The sequence below is a fragment of the Balaenoptera borealis genome, assembly GCF_965194805.1.
Source record: "Balaenoptera borealis genome assembly, chromosome: 8".
Taxonomy (NCBI): Eukaryota; Metazoa; Chordata; class Mammalia; order Artiodactyla; family Balaenopteridae; genus Balaenoptera; species Balaenoptera borealis.
Genome location: NC_138865.1, coordinates 46872347 through 46891531, shown reverse-complemented (window position 1 = coordinate 46891531; position 19185 = coordinate 46872347). Strand labels below are relative to the sequence as shown.

General features: G+C 37.2%; 1 protein-coding gene across 8 annotated transcripts in view; it reads right to left on the bottom strand.

The window, feature by feature from the left end:
- LINGO2 (leucine rich repeat and Ig domain containing 2) overlaps positions 1 to 19185 on the bottom strand; it is a 1216268-nt gene that overhangs the window by 47602 nt on the left and 1149481 nt on the right. The gene's annotated exons all lie outside the window — the stretch shown is intronic.

Here is a 19185-nt window from a genome sequence, read left to right as displayed (position 1 = left end):
TTAGACTGAATCGTATGAAATTGCTAATATTCTACTATTCTTGACTTACAGAAATAGCAATTCAACAATTAAAATTCAAATCTGTCTGACACAGAGTCTGTGTGCTTAACCATTTTGATATACTACATCACCTCTGACAAAGAGGCATCAAATGCTTTGCTCTCTGTAGATATAAGACGTTCGTGCCATGGAAATAAATATCACACACTAACTGCTACCTGGCATCCATCCTTCCCACCGTACCTAAAAACAGAGAACTGACTTTGCTCTGCTGAAGAAGCCAAGAAGTTCAGGACCACCGGTAAAGAGAGTCACTTTCCAAGGGGCAAGAATCCTTTCCTGCCTACTTCCCACTAAATACATTTGAGCAGGTCAGGACCATAGCAGGTAAACTTCACACTACACAGAAAAGCCATCAATGAATCAAAAATCAAGGGAAAATAATACAAATCCTAATGATTCCCCTAAGCTCTGTTCTTCTTTCTCAAAGTACTTATAGTAAGGAACTCACACCATTACACATGGAATTTGGTTAAGCAAGATAAACAAGTGGACGAATTTCTGTGTACTGAGTTACTGGTGGTGTCTACTGCTTTCTCTGTAGAGCTAAGAGAGAGGCTAATTTTTCCTCTCTGGGATGATTCACTTGTGGCATCAGTCTTTTTACCTCAGAACAAGCAAATGGACTAGGTGACCTCGAAGGTTACCCCCATAAGCCCTCAAGATCTGTGCTCAAATGATAACACAAAGATAGCTGAGAGCTTCACTTGGGCTCCTCTTCTCTGGGAACTATAATTAGTGCCATTCTCTCAAGGCTGGGCAGAAGCCAGGCATAGAAACATTCTTATTTTTAGAACACTGGAGTTGGTTGCCCATGAAAAGAATATAGACAAAAAGGGAGGAGCAGACAACGTGAAGGGCAACTTTGAACACATAGGAACACAACTCAGATGTTGATGATGAGTAACAACATCGCTGGCCATAACACAGCGACTACGTAATTTCACATTGGCAGACTAGCTGTCTCTCCCACCTCAAAGGATGCCTATGGAGGTAGAGCATTTCTGAAAACAAAAATTGAGGAATATGATTTTCTTTCTGTAGAAGGAAATCCCATTACGTATTTGCATTATTTTGTGGGGAATGGACCATCATCTTAAAATATTATGTGTTTCAATGCCTGCTATGAGTCAGCTGAGCTGTCTTCCATTTCAAAAATGTGTCCCTGTTCCCCATCTTCTTTCACCTGCCTCTTGATTTCCACAAGATTCCAGCTGTCATTAAATCCATACACTCATTTTCACTGGTTTCTCCAGCTAAACCCACACCTGGATTATGGGAAATTCCCACCCTGGGCATTCAGATTAATTAATATTGCTTTACTGCTTCTTTCAAGTTACTTGCAAAGGTGATAATAACGCAGTTGGCTGTGAACCTCAGTAACTCACCATCAGTTTGATGAATTTTGACTGAAAAACGCCCTTCCAGTCTTTTGCCCTAACCTATTACTGACAACACTGTCAGCTTCATACGCTGTCTCAAATCCTTATATTTTCTAAAATTTGAGTACTCATTCCAAGAGGGGCTATATATAAGTGAAAAAAATAAGATAGCATTTCAATCATAGAAACAGCGGTTACATAAATTATGACATACAGGCTCAAAGTAATGTATGCACCATCGCTAACTTATTTAACAATTATTTATTGAATCTCTGTGCCATACCCTGTGCAAATCACTAGAGCAGAGGCAAAAGAAACTGTCTCTTGGTGGAAATAGTCTAGTACATAGGGAAAAGAAGCAAAAAAAAAAAAAACCAACAAAAAAACCACATACCACAATATTTCTGCTATTGACTTACAGAAATAGCAATTTCTGTAAGTGGTATGTGGTTTTCTAATACAACATGGTAAATGTTAAAATAGAGGTGAGAATAGCATGCTTTGGAAAAATAGAGAAGGGAGCAATCAATGCAGCCAGAAAACTAGTCGTTATAGAAGCTCTTGTAGCAACTAGGATAGAGTTGTTTATTTTATTAATTTTTTAAGTTGAATTATAGTTGATTTACAATGTTGTGTTAGTTTCTGCTGTACAGCAAAGTGAATCAGTTATACGTATACAAATATCCACTCTTTTTTAGATTTCCTTCCCATTTAGGTCACCACAGATCATTGAGTAGGGTTCCCTGTGCTATATAGTATGTTCTCCTTAGGATAGAGTCTGATGATATAATGTAAAGTGAAAAAGAATAAACTTGGATTAATACTATGGACACATTATATGTACATATGGATGAGCATTAGAAGGCAAGGAGGGAAAATCAAGTTAATGGGTTAAAGTGGTAGATTTCTAGTTGGTTTTTGCTTTGCTTTCTCTTTAATTTTTGTAATAAATGAAATTTTGGTGAGGGAGTGTTAACCAAGTAAATGGAGCCTTGGGTGAAGCATCACTTTCTAAAATGGATCTTGTCTAAGAGGCAGTGCAAAAGCAAACTGACGGACTTCCTGTAACAGGCACGTGAAGCTGATGGGTGGATCCGTATTAACGTCACTGAAAAGGCCACATGTGGAACCATTGGAACTGTTTTCTCCATATATTAGTTGGACTATGTTGTCATTAGACAGGAAGTCAGCCGTAGAATCAATAATTCTCTGGATAACAGGCATTAACCACTTGACCATGGTTAATGCAAAGGATTTACTGACTAATATGAAAATTTGCGGATGATGCTAACATTTGTCCAGTTTTCTGGAGGTTAGGTTAACGTTTGAATTACAACTTAATTTACATTAATATACATTAATCTATAATGTATAATACCATACATTATGTTTGGTGATTTATTCCTCTTTTCCTTGGCCATTTCAAATGTATCCTAGGTTAGGAAATAGATTTTCTTTGCTTTTTTGGTAACTAGCATTTTGAGGCTGGATTGTGGATCATTTGAGTATTATCCTTGGTTCCTCAAGAATAATATGTCAATATTAACTCTGACTTCTTCCTCTTCAAATACTGTGTATCATTAAAAGTCCATATCAAGCTGTACTCCCATGAAATCTTTTCTGTCAATAACAAACCCTAAATGGGAGCTCTTTTTCCTTTTCTTAACCCATGTTTAAAGACATAGGGATTAATAATTGATCATTTCTTAATATCTAAATATTTATATGTACTAGTCTTCACCACTATACTTAATTAGAAATTCCTTAAAGGGAGGTAATTTTATCTTTTATCACTCACCCTTAGTACCTAGCTTAGGGCTAAAAGCATATAAAGAGCTCAACAAATGCTTATTTAAAAAAAGATTGATTTATACTTTCACAACACACACATACATATCTGTTACTTTCAGCTCTAATGGACACAGCTTTCAAAGAACCTCTTGTATAGGGATATGTCCAGTTGAACTTTTAATCTCCCAAAGAGGAATTTAATATTCACACACATTCAGCAAGATTCCTTGCAAAACCATCAGTTATTTCTGACACATAATGGTTCTTGCTGGTTTTATACCCAATTTAATCAAATCCCAGGACAACTGGCTGCAACATCTGTAGCTGGGTGAACCACATAGGCTGCTCAAGGTCAGGCCTAATTATCCACATTTGCACTCATCTGGCAGATGTGAAAGACTTAAGATTTGCATGTGCTCATTAATTGAGGGGCAAGCTCTTCTCTGCAGAATTCAGCAAAACTCCAGCTGAAATATAATGGCATTCATTTTGAGGTAAGATTCCCAGGTCATTAAGCACTTTGAGATATGATACTCTCTCTAGTAAGAGGGAATTTGAGTCTAGATGAGCTCCAACCTGGCTCTTTCCCTAAAAGCTGTGTGACCTTGGGCAATTCCCTTACTCTTGCAGAGCCTCAAACCGCTGCCTATAACACAAAGTTGTTTTGCTAATGGATCACTAAGTACTGTCTTTGATCAGACTATGATTCACTATTATTTAATTAAATACCTAGATCTAATTTTTATTGTGCACTTACTATGTGTGAGGCAATATATTTTTATGGGTTTGCACTGTGCACCAGGCTGAAATTGGGTTTAACCACCGTGAAGATATATTTGCTAAAACAGATCTGTTTGCCTTGTCTGAAAGCTACCAATAAGCCGGTAGTTTGTTCTCTCTTTAAGATCTAATGGTTCTAAAACAAGTTGGATGCTACTTTAATGCAGTCATTTTCCAGCCACTAAGCAAGTCATTCATCCCTAAATTGTGTTCACTGGAGCAGCTGATACTCCTTTCTAAGTGTAGGTTTTCAAGGTATTTATTCTAAATAGATTTTAGGAAATGAGTTCACACAAGCTTTTTTTCTGAAGTGGACATCAGTCTATGATTTAGTCGCTATTTTAAAAATTATAATGTGTTAGTTTTCTATAATACACTTTACTTGATACCCACTGTGGTAGCTTGTCTCCAAGATGACAGCCATCAATACCTTTTTTCCCTGTACACACTTCCCTTGAAAGGGAAGGTATATTACTCTTCCTGCTTGAATCTGGGCTGGCCCAGATTCAACTACTTTGATCAACAGAACATAGAGAAAGTGGTGCCATGTGACTTCTGAGGCTAGGTCGTACAAAACTTTTCAACTTCCACTTGAATCTTTTGGAATGCCCACTTTGGGGAGGCCACCTGCCATATAAGAAACCCAACTGCTCTTAGACCACTATGCTGTGGGGAAGGTCCAAGCTAGCCATGTGAAGAAGCTTCATGTAGAGATGCCTGACAAGGCCTCAGCTGTTCCAGCCCAGGCACCAGTGAGGGAATCTTCAGGTGACTCCAGTCCCAACCAGCATTTGACTGCAGGTGTACAAGGACCCAAGCAAGTACTGCCCAGCTGAGGCCTATAACTACCAGTGCATGAGACAAGAATAAATTATTACTTTAAGCCACTACATTTTGGAGTGGTTTGTTACATCACACTAGATAAATAGAAAAAACACTAAGCTCAGAAGACCATAGTGGATAGAAATTTATTCCTTACTTGCCTTAAGTGCTTCAGATTCTACTAGAGGGTACAGATTAGGGTCAACCTAGAATTCTGTCTTATTTTTTAATGCTGGTTAAAATGTTGGTAGAATATAGAATTCAGGCACACTTAGGAATGCAGAATCAAGAGTCAAAAGGTCTCTTTTGAGACCAAACTCAAATATACGTAGAGGAACAAAGACATTGGGCCTTAGACCTCAGGTTCCAGATAGTGCACCTGGCTGGAAATTAAACAAACAAAACAAAACAAAAAACACCAAGACAGAGAAACTAAAATGGATTAGGAAGGCCATAACCAGAAAGCATAAACCACGTAAACTATCATGGAGAAATGCCTGGATGAGACACTGATGGAAGAGAGAAAACAATTATGCTTTGTGTGCAAGTGCAACTGGCCAGGTGACTGATGATCTGAATTCACAAACCCCTTCAGCTTAATCACAGCGTCTAATTGTGAGAGTGTATGCATGTACGTATGTTGGGGTGTGGGAGGCCTGATGTGAAGGATACTCATTGGGCTTTCTGCCCTGGAGGCAACAGATTTATGGGTGGGTGAGTTGTTTCCTCTGGGGTCTCCCTGGTGGAGACTGCCACTCAGGCTTCTGGAATGCCCTGCCAGAAGTCTTCGTCTGAAATGTTAGCGAAGTCATTGTACATGATAATGGATATCCCTAAGTCCAATGAAACAGAGGCTGTCCTAAGGCTTGTTACAGCTTGAGAGAGAGAGAGAGAGAGAGAGAGAGAGAGAGATACTGATTTCTAGGACTGGAGAACTCTCAAACACATGTTATTTAACATAGATATAATGGAAATTGTACATGAATGGAAGGCAGAATGGATTTTAAATGACAAAATTCTCCTCTCACTCAATATGAGATCCTCTATCAAATCATTGTGATATCAAATAATTGTTATTACCGTACTTGATTAGCTTTTGAGGGGATTGGGTTGTTTTCTAAAATCTCTTTCTTAGATATGTAACAATGATGTGATATTGATTTTAGATACTTAACAGGATAAGCTCAATGAAAAGACCAGGCGTGAGCGAAAGAGAGCCTGAACACCACAAGAATTGCTCTGGAGGGGGTCGTATTAAAGCTTGAGGGGTAGGACAGAATGACATTATTCCAAAAGCAGTGTGTGAGTCACTTTCTTTCTAACTTGTGATAGGTTTTTAACTGAAACAGCGTTATAAAGGATGGTTAGCTTTATTGGGCAGCCTTCAGTAAACAGTCTCAACGTATCATGTAGGCAAACAGTGGTATTAATAGGCCTAAAAGAAGGAGAAAAAAAAAAAAAAAAGAGAGAGAAGGAAGACTGGGTGTTAGCTTCCTTTTGGCTCCTTCATTATAAATTTTAAAAGTTTGAGTCAATGGGGTTTGATTAAATGCTTTAATAAAGATATCGTGGAAAATCCTTTCTTGATATATGGGACTTTTAGATGGTTCTGTGCTTATCGTATGGTTAACTGGATTTGCTAGAATATAATCTCTGCGTTCTTGACACACTATTCAATCAGACAAGCATCTATTGAGCACCACCTGAAAGCCTAGCGCTGTGCTAAGTGCCATAAAGCAATAGTTCTGACATTAGTGGATGTAATAGACATATAGAATTTTAGAAAGTGGGGAAACTATCATAAAGTTGACAAGTCTTTTTTATTTTCCAAGAAAGCAGATATAAAAGAAAACAACTGCTACCTGTTCTCATAATTATTCTTCACTGCAGCCTGGTAGGAACTTTACTCAGACTCTCAATTGGAAGTCACTGCACTGTGCAGTACCTAAAATTCATATAAAACATATTCCCACCTGCCTAGTCATTTTCTCCTGACATGTCAGCTTAATTCTTAGTTGAACAGTGACTAAAATTGATGTTCCCTGCAAGACAATTCCAAATTACTTTCATAAAATATTTTAGATTGACTGATCGTTACACACAAATCAATCTTTTAAATTCTAGACCATAATCACCATCAATGTATTTTTACACAATTTTAAAGGACGTTTCTTAACCTACTATGAAAGGTTTTCAAATTTTCTTTTAAAAAACATAGAATCCTTTCTTCAATTAAAATCTTATTCACGAAGGGCTTCCCTGGTGGCGCAGTGGTTAAGAATCTGCCTGCCAATGCAGGGGACACAGGTTCCAGCCCCTGGTCTGGGAAGATCCCACATGCCATGGAACAACTAAGCCTGTGCGCCACAACTACTGAGCCCACGCTCCACAACAAGAGAAGCCACCACAATGAGAAGCCCGTGCACCACCACGAAGAGTAGCCCCCACTCGCTGCAACTAGAGAAAGCCCGTGTGCAGCAATGAAGACCCAACGCAGCCAAAAATAAATAAACAAAATAAATTTATAAAAAAAAAAATCATATTCAGGAAGACCCGTATCTAAAATAGGTCAAAGTGAGCTGTTCTGATTAAGCAGTCTGCTGGGCTCCCCTTCGCAGCTTCTCCATGCCACAGTGGCCCACAAAGCACCTCCACACAACTCTCAGGGCCGCATAGAGCAGCCTTGAATGGCTCCTGATCTAACAAAGTTAGAGACTCGTAGAACTTCTAGGTCAGAAGATACCTCAGAGATGATCACAAATGACAGAATACTGAGTGAAGTAAGTCAGACAGAGAAAGACAAATATCATATGATATTGCTTATATGTGGAATCTAAAAAAAAGGGTACAAATAAACTTATCAACAAAACGGAAATAGAATTACAAATGTAGAAAACAAACTTACAGTTACCAAGGGGGGAAGCAGGGGGTAGGGTGGGATAAATTGGGAGATTGGGATTGACATATTCACACTACTATATATAAAATAGATAACTAATAAGGACCTACCGTATAGCACAGGGAACTCTACTCAGTACTCTGTAATGACCTATATGGGAAAAGAATCTAAAAAAGAGTAGATATATGTGTATGTATAACTGATTCACTTTGCTGTACACCTGAACCTAAGACAACATTGTAAATCAACTATACTACAATAAAAAATTTTTTTAAAATGGCAGAATAGCAGAGCAGGAAGAGTCTTGGAGCTCAACTGGTTTACCCACCTCAATCCACAGATAAGAAAACCAAGGCCCAGAAAGGTAGCAAAATATCCCCCCCAGTGTCACATACTTTGCTACTTAGTGGCAGACACATGGCTAAAAATTAGGACTCTTTTGCTCCAGTCCAATGTTTTTCTTATCTTATTTGCAACTCTTTTGGAGGTACTATGCACAGGGAAAATGGCAGCAGCATTTGAAATGGAATTATTTAAAGTAGAGACAGCATCTAGCAGAGAAGAGGAAGCCTGAGACAGGCAGGAAAAGAATGGACAAATGGATCCCATCTCTTACTAGTTCCTCTTACGTTCAAAACAAGTAGAAGTTGAATCTTTGTCTTCAAGAGGCTTCCAATTTAGTTAGGAAAAAAAGAGGTAAAAAAAGAATGTTTATGACTTCTGTGATGTTCTAAGAAGACCAACTCCAAGTGATAAGAAGTCACAAAAATCTTGATAATTGATAAATTGGAAGTTACACAGATATGTGAGGAAACGTTGCTGCCCCATAATCATAGTGGTTACAAATGAAAGTTAGACCATCATCTGACAATCGAGTTTGTAAAAGCTTGGTTATTCATACACTTTGGGAGGGGGTGCTTGTTGTTTTGCAGGATGCAGAGCTGAGCTGGGGCACAGCTGGCCCACCCATCAGATTGAATATTACAATGTGAGCACCACCGATGTGGACAACCCATGAACATAGATAAATGAGTTCTGGGAGCATGTAGGCAGCTTGATGTACCAGCATTGTTTTTGTCCAACTTGAACTCACAGAGCTCAATACATATAAATTCTCTCTTCCCTATCCTCCCTCCATTCCTTTTCTTTTTCTTTCATACTTCAACTTATTTCAATATATGAGAAATAAGTGTATGTGTGTGTGTGTTTAGAATCACTAACTTGATAGAAACTCAATATTTTTTCCTAATCTTTAACAGCAATTTGTATTCAAATTTCTACTCACATTTAAGAAAATGGCATACCCATGTCTATAAAATTCATCCATTATCAAGTTGTTCTAAATTAGAAAGCACTACAACTGAGAAAGCAGAAGCAGACCTTCTAATTGTGCCAATTCATTAATTTTTCTTCTGTTAAAAGCCACTATAATAATATTAAAGAGAATTTTTCAAAGAGAAAAAAATCATTCTCATGTTTATATTATAACTATTCCCATGTGTCCATGTTCCCATTCAATCTGTTTTTACATTCTTACATATTTTTAAAATAGTTGACATCATTATGTGTCATGTAATTTTGCTTTCTATTTTGATCACTTTACATACTGTAAACATTTATCTATGCTGCTACCTAGTCTCTTTGTCAGGGTAGACAAAGCCAGTATACATGATGGGGAGATGGAAGGACATAAAAACTAGTGATCCTGGTTGGAACCAAGTTTCTCTCTCGTTTGAATCCCACTATATCAAACACTCAAGAAATGCAAACGTTGCTGATTTCAGCGTATTTTTTAAAAAATTACCCATCTAAATAAAGGGTGAATTTGAACCCATTGCATGGGTAATTTAACCAAAAGGTAACATATTTTCTTTATAAGGACAATGAAATAACTGAATTGGCCTTCAGTATGAGAAATACAACTTGTATGATATCCATCTTGGAACACTGGAATCACTAGCTTTTTATTAACTGAGCTTTTTGATACAGTGCATTGTTTTTAAAAAATGAAGTATTATGCAAATCAATCAATGTGATAAACCATATTAACAAATTGAAGGAGAAAAACCATATGATCATCTCAATAGATGCAGAAAAAGCTTTCGACAAAATTCAACACCCATTTATGATAAAAACCTTCCAGAAAGTAGGCATAGAGGGAACTTACCTGAACATAATAAAGGCCATATATGACAAACCCACAGCCAACATCATTTTCAATAGTGAAAAACTGAAACCATTTCCATTAAGATCAGGAACAAGACAAGGTTGCCCACTCTCACCACTATTATTCAACACAGTTTTGGAAGTGTTAGCCACAGCAATCAGAGAAGAAAAAGAAATACAAGGAATCCAAATTGGAAAAGAAGAAGTAAAGCTGTCACTGTTTGCAGATGACATGATACTATACACAGAGAATCCTAAAGATGCTACCAGAAAGCTACTAGAGCTAATCAATGAATTTGGTAAAGTAACAGGATACAAAATTAATGCACAGAAATCTCTTGCATTCCTATATACTAATGATGAAAAATCTGAAAGAGAAATTAAGGAAACACTCCCATTTACCATTGCAACAAAAAAAATAAAATACCTAGGAATAAACCTACCTAGGGAGACAAAAGACCTGTATGCAAAAAACTATAAGACACTGATAAAAGAAATTAAAGATGATACAAACAGATGGAGAGATATACCATGTTCTTGGACTGGAAGAATCAACCTTGTGAAAATGACTATACTACGCAAAGCAATCTACAGATCAATGCAATCCCTATCAAACTACCAATGGCATTTTTCACAGAACTAGAACAAAAAAAAATTCACAACTTGTGTGGAAACACAAAGGACCCCGAATAGCCAAAACAATCTTGAGAAAGAAAAACAGAGCTGGAGGAATCTGGCTCCCAGACCTCAGACTATACTACAAAGCTACAGTAATCAATACAGTATGGTAGTGGCACAAGAACAGAACTATAGATCAATGGAACAGGATAGAAAGCCCGGAGATAAACCCACGCACATATGGTCACCTTATCTTTGATAAAGGAGGCAAGAATATACAGTGGAGAAAAGACAGCTTCTTCAATAAGTGGTGCTGGGAAAACTGGATAGCTACATGTAAAAGAATGAAATTAGAACACTCCCTAACACCATACACAAAAACAAAATCAAAATGGATTAAAGACCTAAATGTAAGGCCAGACACTATCAAACTCTTAGAGGAAAACATAGGCAGAACACTCTATGACATAAATCACAGCAAGATCCTTTTTGATCCACCTCCTAGAGAAATGGAAATCAAAACAAAAATAAACAAATGGGACCTAATGAAACTTAAAAGCTTTTGCACAGCAAAGGAAACCATAAACAAGATGAAAAGACAACCCTCAGAATGGGAGAAAATATTTGCAAATGAAGCAATCAGCAAAGGATTAATCTCCAAAATTTACAAGCAGCTCATGTAGCTCAATACCAAAAAAACAACCCAATCCAAAAAAGGGCAGAAGACCTAAATAGACATTTCTCCAAAGAAGATATACAAAGTGCCAACAAACACATGAAAGGATGCTCAACATCACTAATCATTAGAGGAATGCAAATCAAAGCTACAATGAGGTATCACCTAACACCAGTCAGAATGGCCATCATCCAAAAATCTACAAACAATAAATGCTGGAGAGGGTGTGGATAAAAGGGAACCATCTTGCACTGTTGGTGGGAATGTAAGTTGATACAGCCACTATTGAGAACAGTATGGAGGTTCCTTAAAAAACTAAAAGTAGAACTACCATACAACCCAGCAATCCCACTACTGGGTGTATACCCTGAGAAAACCATAATTCAAAAAGAGTCATGTACCACAATGTTCATTGCAGCTCTATTTACAATAGCCAGGACATGGAAGCAACCTAAGTGTCCATCAATCAGATGAGTGGATAAAGAAGATGTGGCACATATATACAATGGAATATTACTCAGCCATAAAAAGAAATGAAATTGAATTATTTGTAGTTAGGTGGATGGACCTAGAGTCTGTCATACAGAGTGAAGTAAGTCAGAAAGAGAAAAACAAATACTGTATGCTAACACATATATATGGAATCTAAAGAAAAGAAAAAAAAATGGTTCTGAAGAACCTAGGGGCAGGACTGGAATAAAGATGCAGATATAGAGAATGGAGTTGAGGACACGGGGAGGGGGAAGGGTAAGCTGGGACGAAGTGAGAGAGTGGCATGGACATATATACACTACCAAATGTAAAACAGATGGCTAATGGGAAGCAGCTGCATAGCTCAGAGAGAGCAGCTAGGTGCTTTGTGACCACCTAGAGGGGTGGGAGGGAGATAGAAGATGGAGGAGATATGAGGATATATGTATATGTATAGCTGATTCACTTTGTTATACAGCAGAAACTAACACAACATTGTAAAGCAATTATACTCCAATAAAGATGTTAAAAAAATAAATAAAATGCCAGACAGAATTAAAGTGTATTATTTAAATCTAGCATATTTGTCAATATACAGAAGACTATTAGATCCTTAAAGGTAGGGATTTTTGTCTGATTCATTGTTCTTCTCCTCACAACTTACAGCACAGTGATATACAATTAGTATATGATCCATAAAAGTTCATTGAACTAAACTGATCTTAGCTTCAAAATAATCAGTTAGCAGGGGACATAGCTTTCTGATAAATCTAAGCCAGTTTGTAACCTAAGTTCTGACACTTATCAGATGAGTCATTAAGGGCATGTACCATTCAACTTTGTTGGTGGAATATATACGCTCAAATCTGAAAAGCTGTTACCTTGAGTAATTTTGCCATTTCAGCCACGGATTAAATCAATTAACTGATGGCTAACTCCAGCAGGATTCAGACCACGTGGACTTTTATATTCCGTCGCTTTGTTTAAATTCAGTTTGAGTTTGTGCATATTTACCTTATAGAGAGTGTATATTATATAATACCCAGGTCAGAAAAGAGTTCCAAATGAAACCCGGGGCCCCTGTTGTATCCTCTCAGAGGACTGGCCCCCTGGTAACCCCTGTCTCAGTCTGTAATCGTATATTTGTGTGGTTACCTGGTTATAGCATGTACCCCTCAGAGTCTGTAATGACCATGAGAGCAGAGGCTGCATCTGTTGGTATATTATTTTATCCCTAGAGTTTGGTACAGTCTCTGGTCCATAGTGCATATCCAAAAAAGGCAGCTGAACAAATTACTGAAATCCAAGGGAAAACACAATTGGAGCTGAGTTTTGAAGACAGGTGAAAGAATTGATCTAGCAGCAAGATGAGAAAAGCCCACCAAGTAGGGTGAGGGCTTGAAATGGGGGTGTGGGTTTGGGTAGGAAGACTGGGGAAGATCCCTAAGGAATGCCTCTTAATACAGCAGGCGCCTCTGTGTCTTAGGAGCAGGTATGTACATAACAGGAGTTCCTTCCAGAAACAGGTCTGTGTTTTTATCTGACTTGATTTCTAAAACCATCAAGAAGCCCAATAATACTGAGTAGGCATGGACATGAGACACACCTTTGTCATGCAAGAAGAGGAAATTTCCATGATGCCCATAACTAGGCAGTGTTTCTGAAAGTGGCCAGTTACTGGTTACTGTGGCTTCCCTCCCCAGAAAAAGGAAAAACTTAACCATTTTCCCAAGAGCACATGACTCTCACCCGGATAAACTTTTTATTTCCCAAAGGGTGTGATCAGCTGAGATCATACAAATGTAATGGTCCTCAGTCAAATAGCCATGTCAGACATTTTCCACTCTTCTATAATGTTCTGTGTCCACCATGGACACTTTAGAAGTTTGGAACTTGCATAGCCATGTCACCCTTAGGTGATTTGATTACCATGTTACTTTATCCTGGTCTGGTGAGGGAATAATCACATCTTGTGCTTCCCAGCTCCTCTGAGATGATGTCAGAACAAATTGAGGGTTCCAGAATTTTCCTCAGGTCCTCCTTTTCCCTCTTCTCTCTCCCTTTCTCTTGCCAGTTCTGTTTCCCATCTCCTCTTTTCCCCATGGTTTATATCTATTTCTCCATACATCCTCAGATATGAGGTATCCAATGTCCCAAATTGGTGTACTTATTTTGTACATAGAAAGTTCAATTTTTCTTCCTCCCAAAGTTTTATTCAAAGAATATGGCTGCTCCCAAGTGTCCCACTGGGCTGTAGGCCTATACATTTTGAGTGTGTTATGTTTGGGTGATTTCTGTCTGAGATTCCTTTCAGCTACTGGGGGAAGTAAAATGGCAGCAAGTTGGATATATTTTGTATATATTTTCAATACATCATCTTTTATTTTGATTGTAGCTTTGACAGAAATGCATTTTGCAAATCCCCACCTCTCCAGGGCAGGCAAGTCAAAGAGGAGGAAAAAAAGCTTTTTGAGAAAGCATCCAAAATGCATAGATGGCCTTATCATTTTGAGATAGCCAACCTGGCCCAGTATTCCTTCTTTGTCTGATTTCTATTAAAGCTATTAAGAATGGATTCAGTGGACCGCACTTTCTATCTTCCTAGAGCTGTAAACCCCGGTGGCATCAGAATCATATGAATAGGACTGTATGTACTGATAAGCAATTATCACTGGGGTAAAAAGAAGAATGATAAGGTCTAAGACTATCACAGGGCAAAGACATAAAGGTTTATTTCCAGTGTTATCAGAAGAGCTTTGCTTAGCCATGCAAAGCTCCTTCTGGGAGAAAAAAAGGAAGAGAAAAGCATAAGGGTAGATTATATTCCTTGCAAACATTTATCAATCAAAACAGGAAACTCTGAATGCAAAATTGAAACACAATCACAAAGTCAATTTTAAATGGGCGGAAAAGCCACAGAAAACATGGGCCTTCTGAGGATTAAAAGGAAGAAATCCTTATCTAAGATTAAAAAAAAAAAAATACTTACCAGAGATCAAAATAGAGGGGGGCTATGAGAGAGAGGAATTGTGAGGAGATTGCTTTTACAAATGATTTGGGATTGAAATAATTTATATGGCTTGTATTCTGCCATTGAGCGCAAGACAGAAAATTTATAGAACTGTAGAAAATGGCCTGCATTAGATCAGAACTATAAAAAATAGAACACAAGCTCAACTCCAGGGACCCAGTGAGATTTGTTGTTGTTGTTGTTGTTAGGAAATACAAGTTGTTCACGAAATGCAATTTTAATCATGAACTTGAGGATGATGTACATGAATTCCAACAAATCATTTTAATGACAGTATCTTTTGCCCCAATAGGCCGACAATGATTTCTCAAGGAAAGATGAAAACTCTATGAGGAAACACTTGCTACTTTGTGTTCTTTCTTAAGGGCATCCTGTCTTAAGTGAAAGTTTCAAGGCATCAGCCAGTTCAGAAGCTAACTAGCAGACCAAAGAATGCTAAAATTGTTTATCACAATCAATCTCCATGGTTCTATGTCTCAGAAATGCCTTCCACTGAAACTGAAAGCAAAGCTTAACAAATATTTAGGATTGAACAAATTTAGGGAGCCAGTGATCCTCATATACTGAGCTAGTCTCATTCATTTCATTCATTCACTCATTCATTCATTGCAACATTTATTTATTGAACACCTGATATGTGTTAAGCACTGGACTAAGTGCTGGGGATGCTGAAGTGAACAGACAGACAAGATACCTACCCTCTTGTGACTTGTCATATAGCAAACTTGAATTTCACTACTCTGCTAGTTTGCAGTTAAATTTTTTCAAAGCCAAGAACTCCTTTTTCAAACAAATTCACTTATAACGCATAGAATAACAGACTCTTATAGACAGAAGGGATATTAGAAAAAAATCTCAGATGCAGGTCATGTAGCCCAAATCCTTAACCTAAAAAAGATGTGAAATCTAGAGTCCCTGGTCCTGGGTCTTATCATCTTCATCACAACGAGGCCTGAAAGCCAGGAAATGATGATATGCACAATAATAACTGAAACCTAAGAAAATGCTTTATAGAAGAATTAAAACAATTGCATTGGTAGAAGAGGTAGGCAGGAAATGCAAAAAGACAGAGCCATGCATGACAAAAGCAAAGAAATTGTCTAGTAGCAAACAGAGCCTTGAGATTACAATGTCCAAAAATGAGCGGTAAACCTGACTGCGAAGATGTCCTTTTAATTATTTTCTCTCCAAAAAGATAACCCCACTTATCTTTATTTCTGGAGCCTAAAATGGCTCTATTGAGAGTTAAAATGAAATGTCCTTGGTGGAACCTCTCTCAGTCACTAAATGCCCTTATGAATAGAACAAAATGTTGGGAAAAAAGCGATAGAAAATTATTTCTATCATTTTTACAGCTAACTTCCGACGAATTAACTCATACCTATTAAAAGTCTGTACAACTGAAACTGCCATACCTGAGAGTTGCAGAGCAATGTATAGTTTCCTAAATATTTCTTAAATATAAAAATTATCACATTTTATTTTCATAACAACTCTCTGATGGTTGGATGGACAACTACACCAATTTCTATTCTACTGATGAGAAGAACACTTAAGTCAAAAGAAATCAAGATTATAGATCAGGTTTTCTGGCTCCTGGTTTGGTCTTCCTTCCATTGTATCACAGGGCCACTCACCAGCAGCCTAATGTCCAAAAGGCTCAGCAGCTGGACTCTTTCTCTGCTTATAACATTCATGCAGCATCTTCCAAAGAGCTTGGGCAGTGAGGATGCTCAATGCATGTTTACTGAATAACCATTTTTACTTTGAAATCAGGGTCTTTTATTATGTATTTTAACATTGCTCCCAGCTTATACACCTGTCGGCAAAATTACCCCACCTGCCTCTCAAGAGAGGTCTGCAAAGGTGGGCAGACTTTCTGTGAAAAGCAACAAAGTAGGGAAGAACTGAAAGTTATTATTTTGAGTTACAAACTGATGGAAAATACTAAAATTTAACCTAATTTCCTTATGGTATTTCTCAGCATTCTGGTATTTATCCGCCCTGTAACCATAACTTGTCTGCTCTTACAAAATACACATCTATCTTTCCATTTTATACATATATATGACAAATAATATGTATAATATATAATGTAACTTATGCAAATATAACCAGGAGGGCACAGTATACACCTCCCAAATCACAGAAAACATATCAAAGCTAAGTATAATTCTACTCTCACTATTTCTACTCAAATTGTACTGGAGTTTCTACCCAGGGCAATTAGGCAAGAAAAAGAAGTAAAACTTTTTGTCTAAGATATGATCTTGCATATAGAAAATCCAAGGAAGTTCACTTAAAATATTAGAGCTAATAAATGAATTCATTGAGGAGTCAGGATATCCTATTTATCTATCTATCTATCTATCTATCTATCTATCTATCTATCTATCTATCTTTAGATATATATTAAAGTTATATTTATATGCATTAGCAGTGAAAATATGGAAATGAAATTAGGAAAACAATCCCATTTACAAGAGCATCAAGAAGAATATAGTACTTAGGAATACATTTAACAAAAGAAATGCAAAACTATAAAACGTTGTTGAAAGAAGTTTTAGCAGACATAAATAAATGGAAAGACACCCTACATTCATGGATTGGAAGATTTAATATTGTTAAGATGACAGTACTTTCCAAAGTGAATTACAGATTCAGTGTAATCCCTATCAAAATCACAGTTGCCTGCTTTGCAGAAATGGAAAAGTTGATCTTAAAATTCATATGGAATTACAAGGGGCACAAGTAGCCAAAACAATCTTGAAAAAGAAGAATAAAGTTTGAAGACTTCCACTTCCTGATTTAAAAGCTGACTACAAAGTAACAGCAGTCAAAACATTGTGGTACTCACATAAGGATAGACATATAGACCAATGGCATAGAATTGAGAGTCCAAAAATAAATCCTTATATCTATAGTTACTGATTTTTTGATAAGGTGCCGAGACAATACAAAGGGGAAATAATAGTTGTTTCAACAAATAATCCTGGCACAACTGGGTAGCCATATGCAAAAGTTAACTCAAATGGAAAACATAGGATTAAATCTTAACCATCCTGGGTTAAGTAAAGCCCCCTTAGATACAACACTAAAAAGCACAAGTGATGAAAATAAAAGATAAATTGTACTCCATCAAAATGAAAAACTTTTGTGCCACAAACAATATCATGAAGAAAGTGAATAGGCAACCCAAAGAATGGGTGAAAACATTTGTAAATCACATGTATCTAATAAGGGACTTTAATCTAGACTACACAGAGAACTCTCATAACTCATTAATAAAAGATAACCCAATTAAAAATGGGCAAACAATTTGAATAGATACTTCAACAAGAATATGTAAAAATGACCACTATGTATATGAAAGGATGCTCAACATCATTAGCCATCAGGAAAGGCAAATCAAAACCACAACAAAATACCACTTCACACCCAGTAGGATGGCTATAATAAAAAAAGACAGACAATAAAAGTTGGCAATGATGTGTAGACATAGGAGCCCACATACATAGTTGGTGGAAATATAAAATAGTGCAGATTCTTTGGAAAACAGTTTAGCAGTTCCTCAAAGAGTTACTGTGGTAACATAGATTTACCATATGCCTCAGAAATCCCATTCCTAGGTATACACTCAAGAGAAAATATATATCCACACAAAAACCTGTATGTGAATATTCGTAGTACCATTATTCATGGTAGCCAAATGTAGAAAAGCAGAAACCCAAATGCCCATCAACTGATGAATGAATAAATAAAATATAATATCTCTATATAAAAGATTATTTGGGGGCAATAAAAAGAGATGAAATACTGATCTATGTTACAACATGGGTAAACCTTGTAAATGTGATATAAATTAATCACAAAAGATCACATATTGCATGATTCCATTTATATAAAATGTCTACCAGTGGCAGAAAGTGAATTTGTGGCTGAAAGGAGCTAAGGCATGGGGGGAATAGGAGGATGATAGCCAAAGAGTACAGGGTTTCTTTTTGGGGTGATAAATATGTTGTAAAATTGATTGTGGTGATGACTGTATATCTCTATGAATATTCTAAAAACCACTGAGTTGTAGAACAAGAGTTGTATACTTACGTATATGTGTATTCAACAAATTTTGGCCATCAAGTTGTGCTAGTTAAAGAAAAAGTTAAGTATAACTGACTTGTAGGGAGGTCGTTTGTCTGAGTTGTGAGAACATTGAGTTAGCAACTCAGCAAAAACTTTTTTTTTTGAGTAAGATCATTTTACATGGAAACTCATCGTCGAAAGCAGAGAAAAGCCCAGTTTCTCTGGTTCAAATGGGGGCGAAGGTTCTAGATCCCACTCATGCAGGTTTATTCCTGAGTTGGCCCCTACAACCTCAAGCAGTCAAGAAGCCAGTGGGCTACATCGTGTTCCACAGAACACAGTTTAAAAGCGTTCTACGTGAGCTCAAGGACGCCTTCCAACCTCAACCATGTCTAGCATCTACCACCAT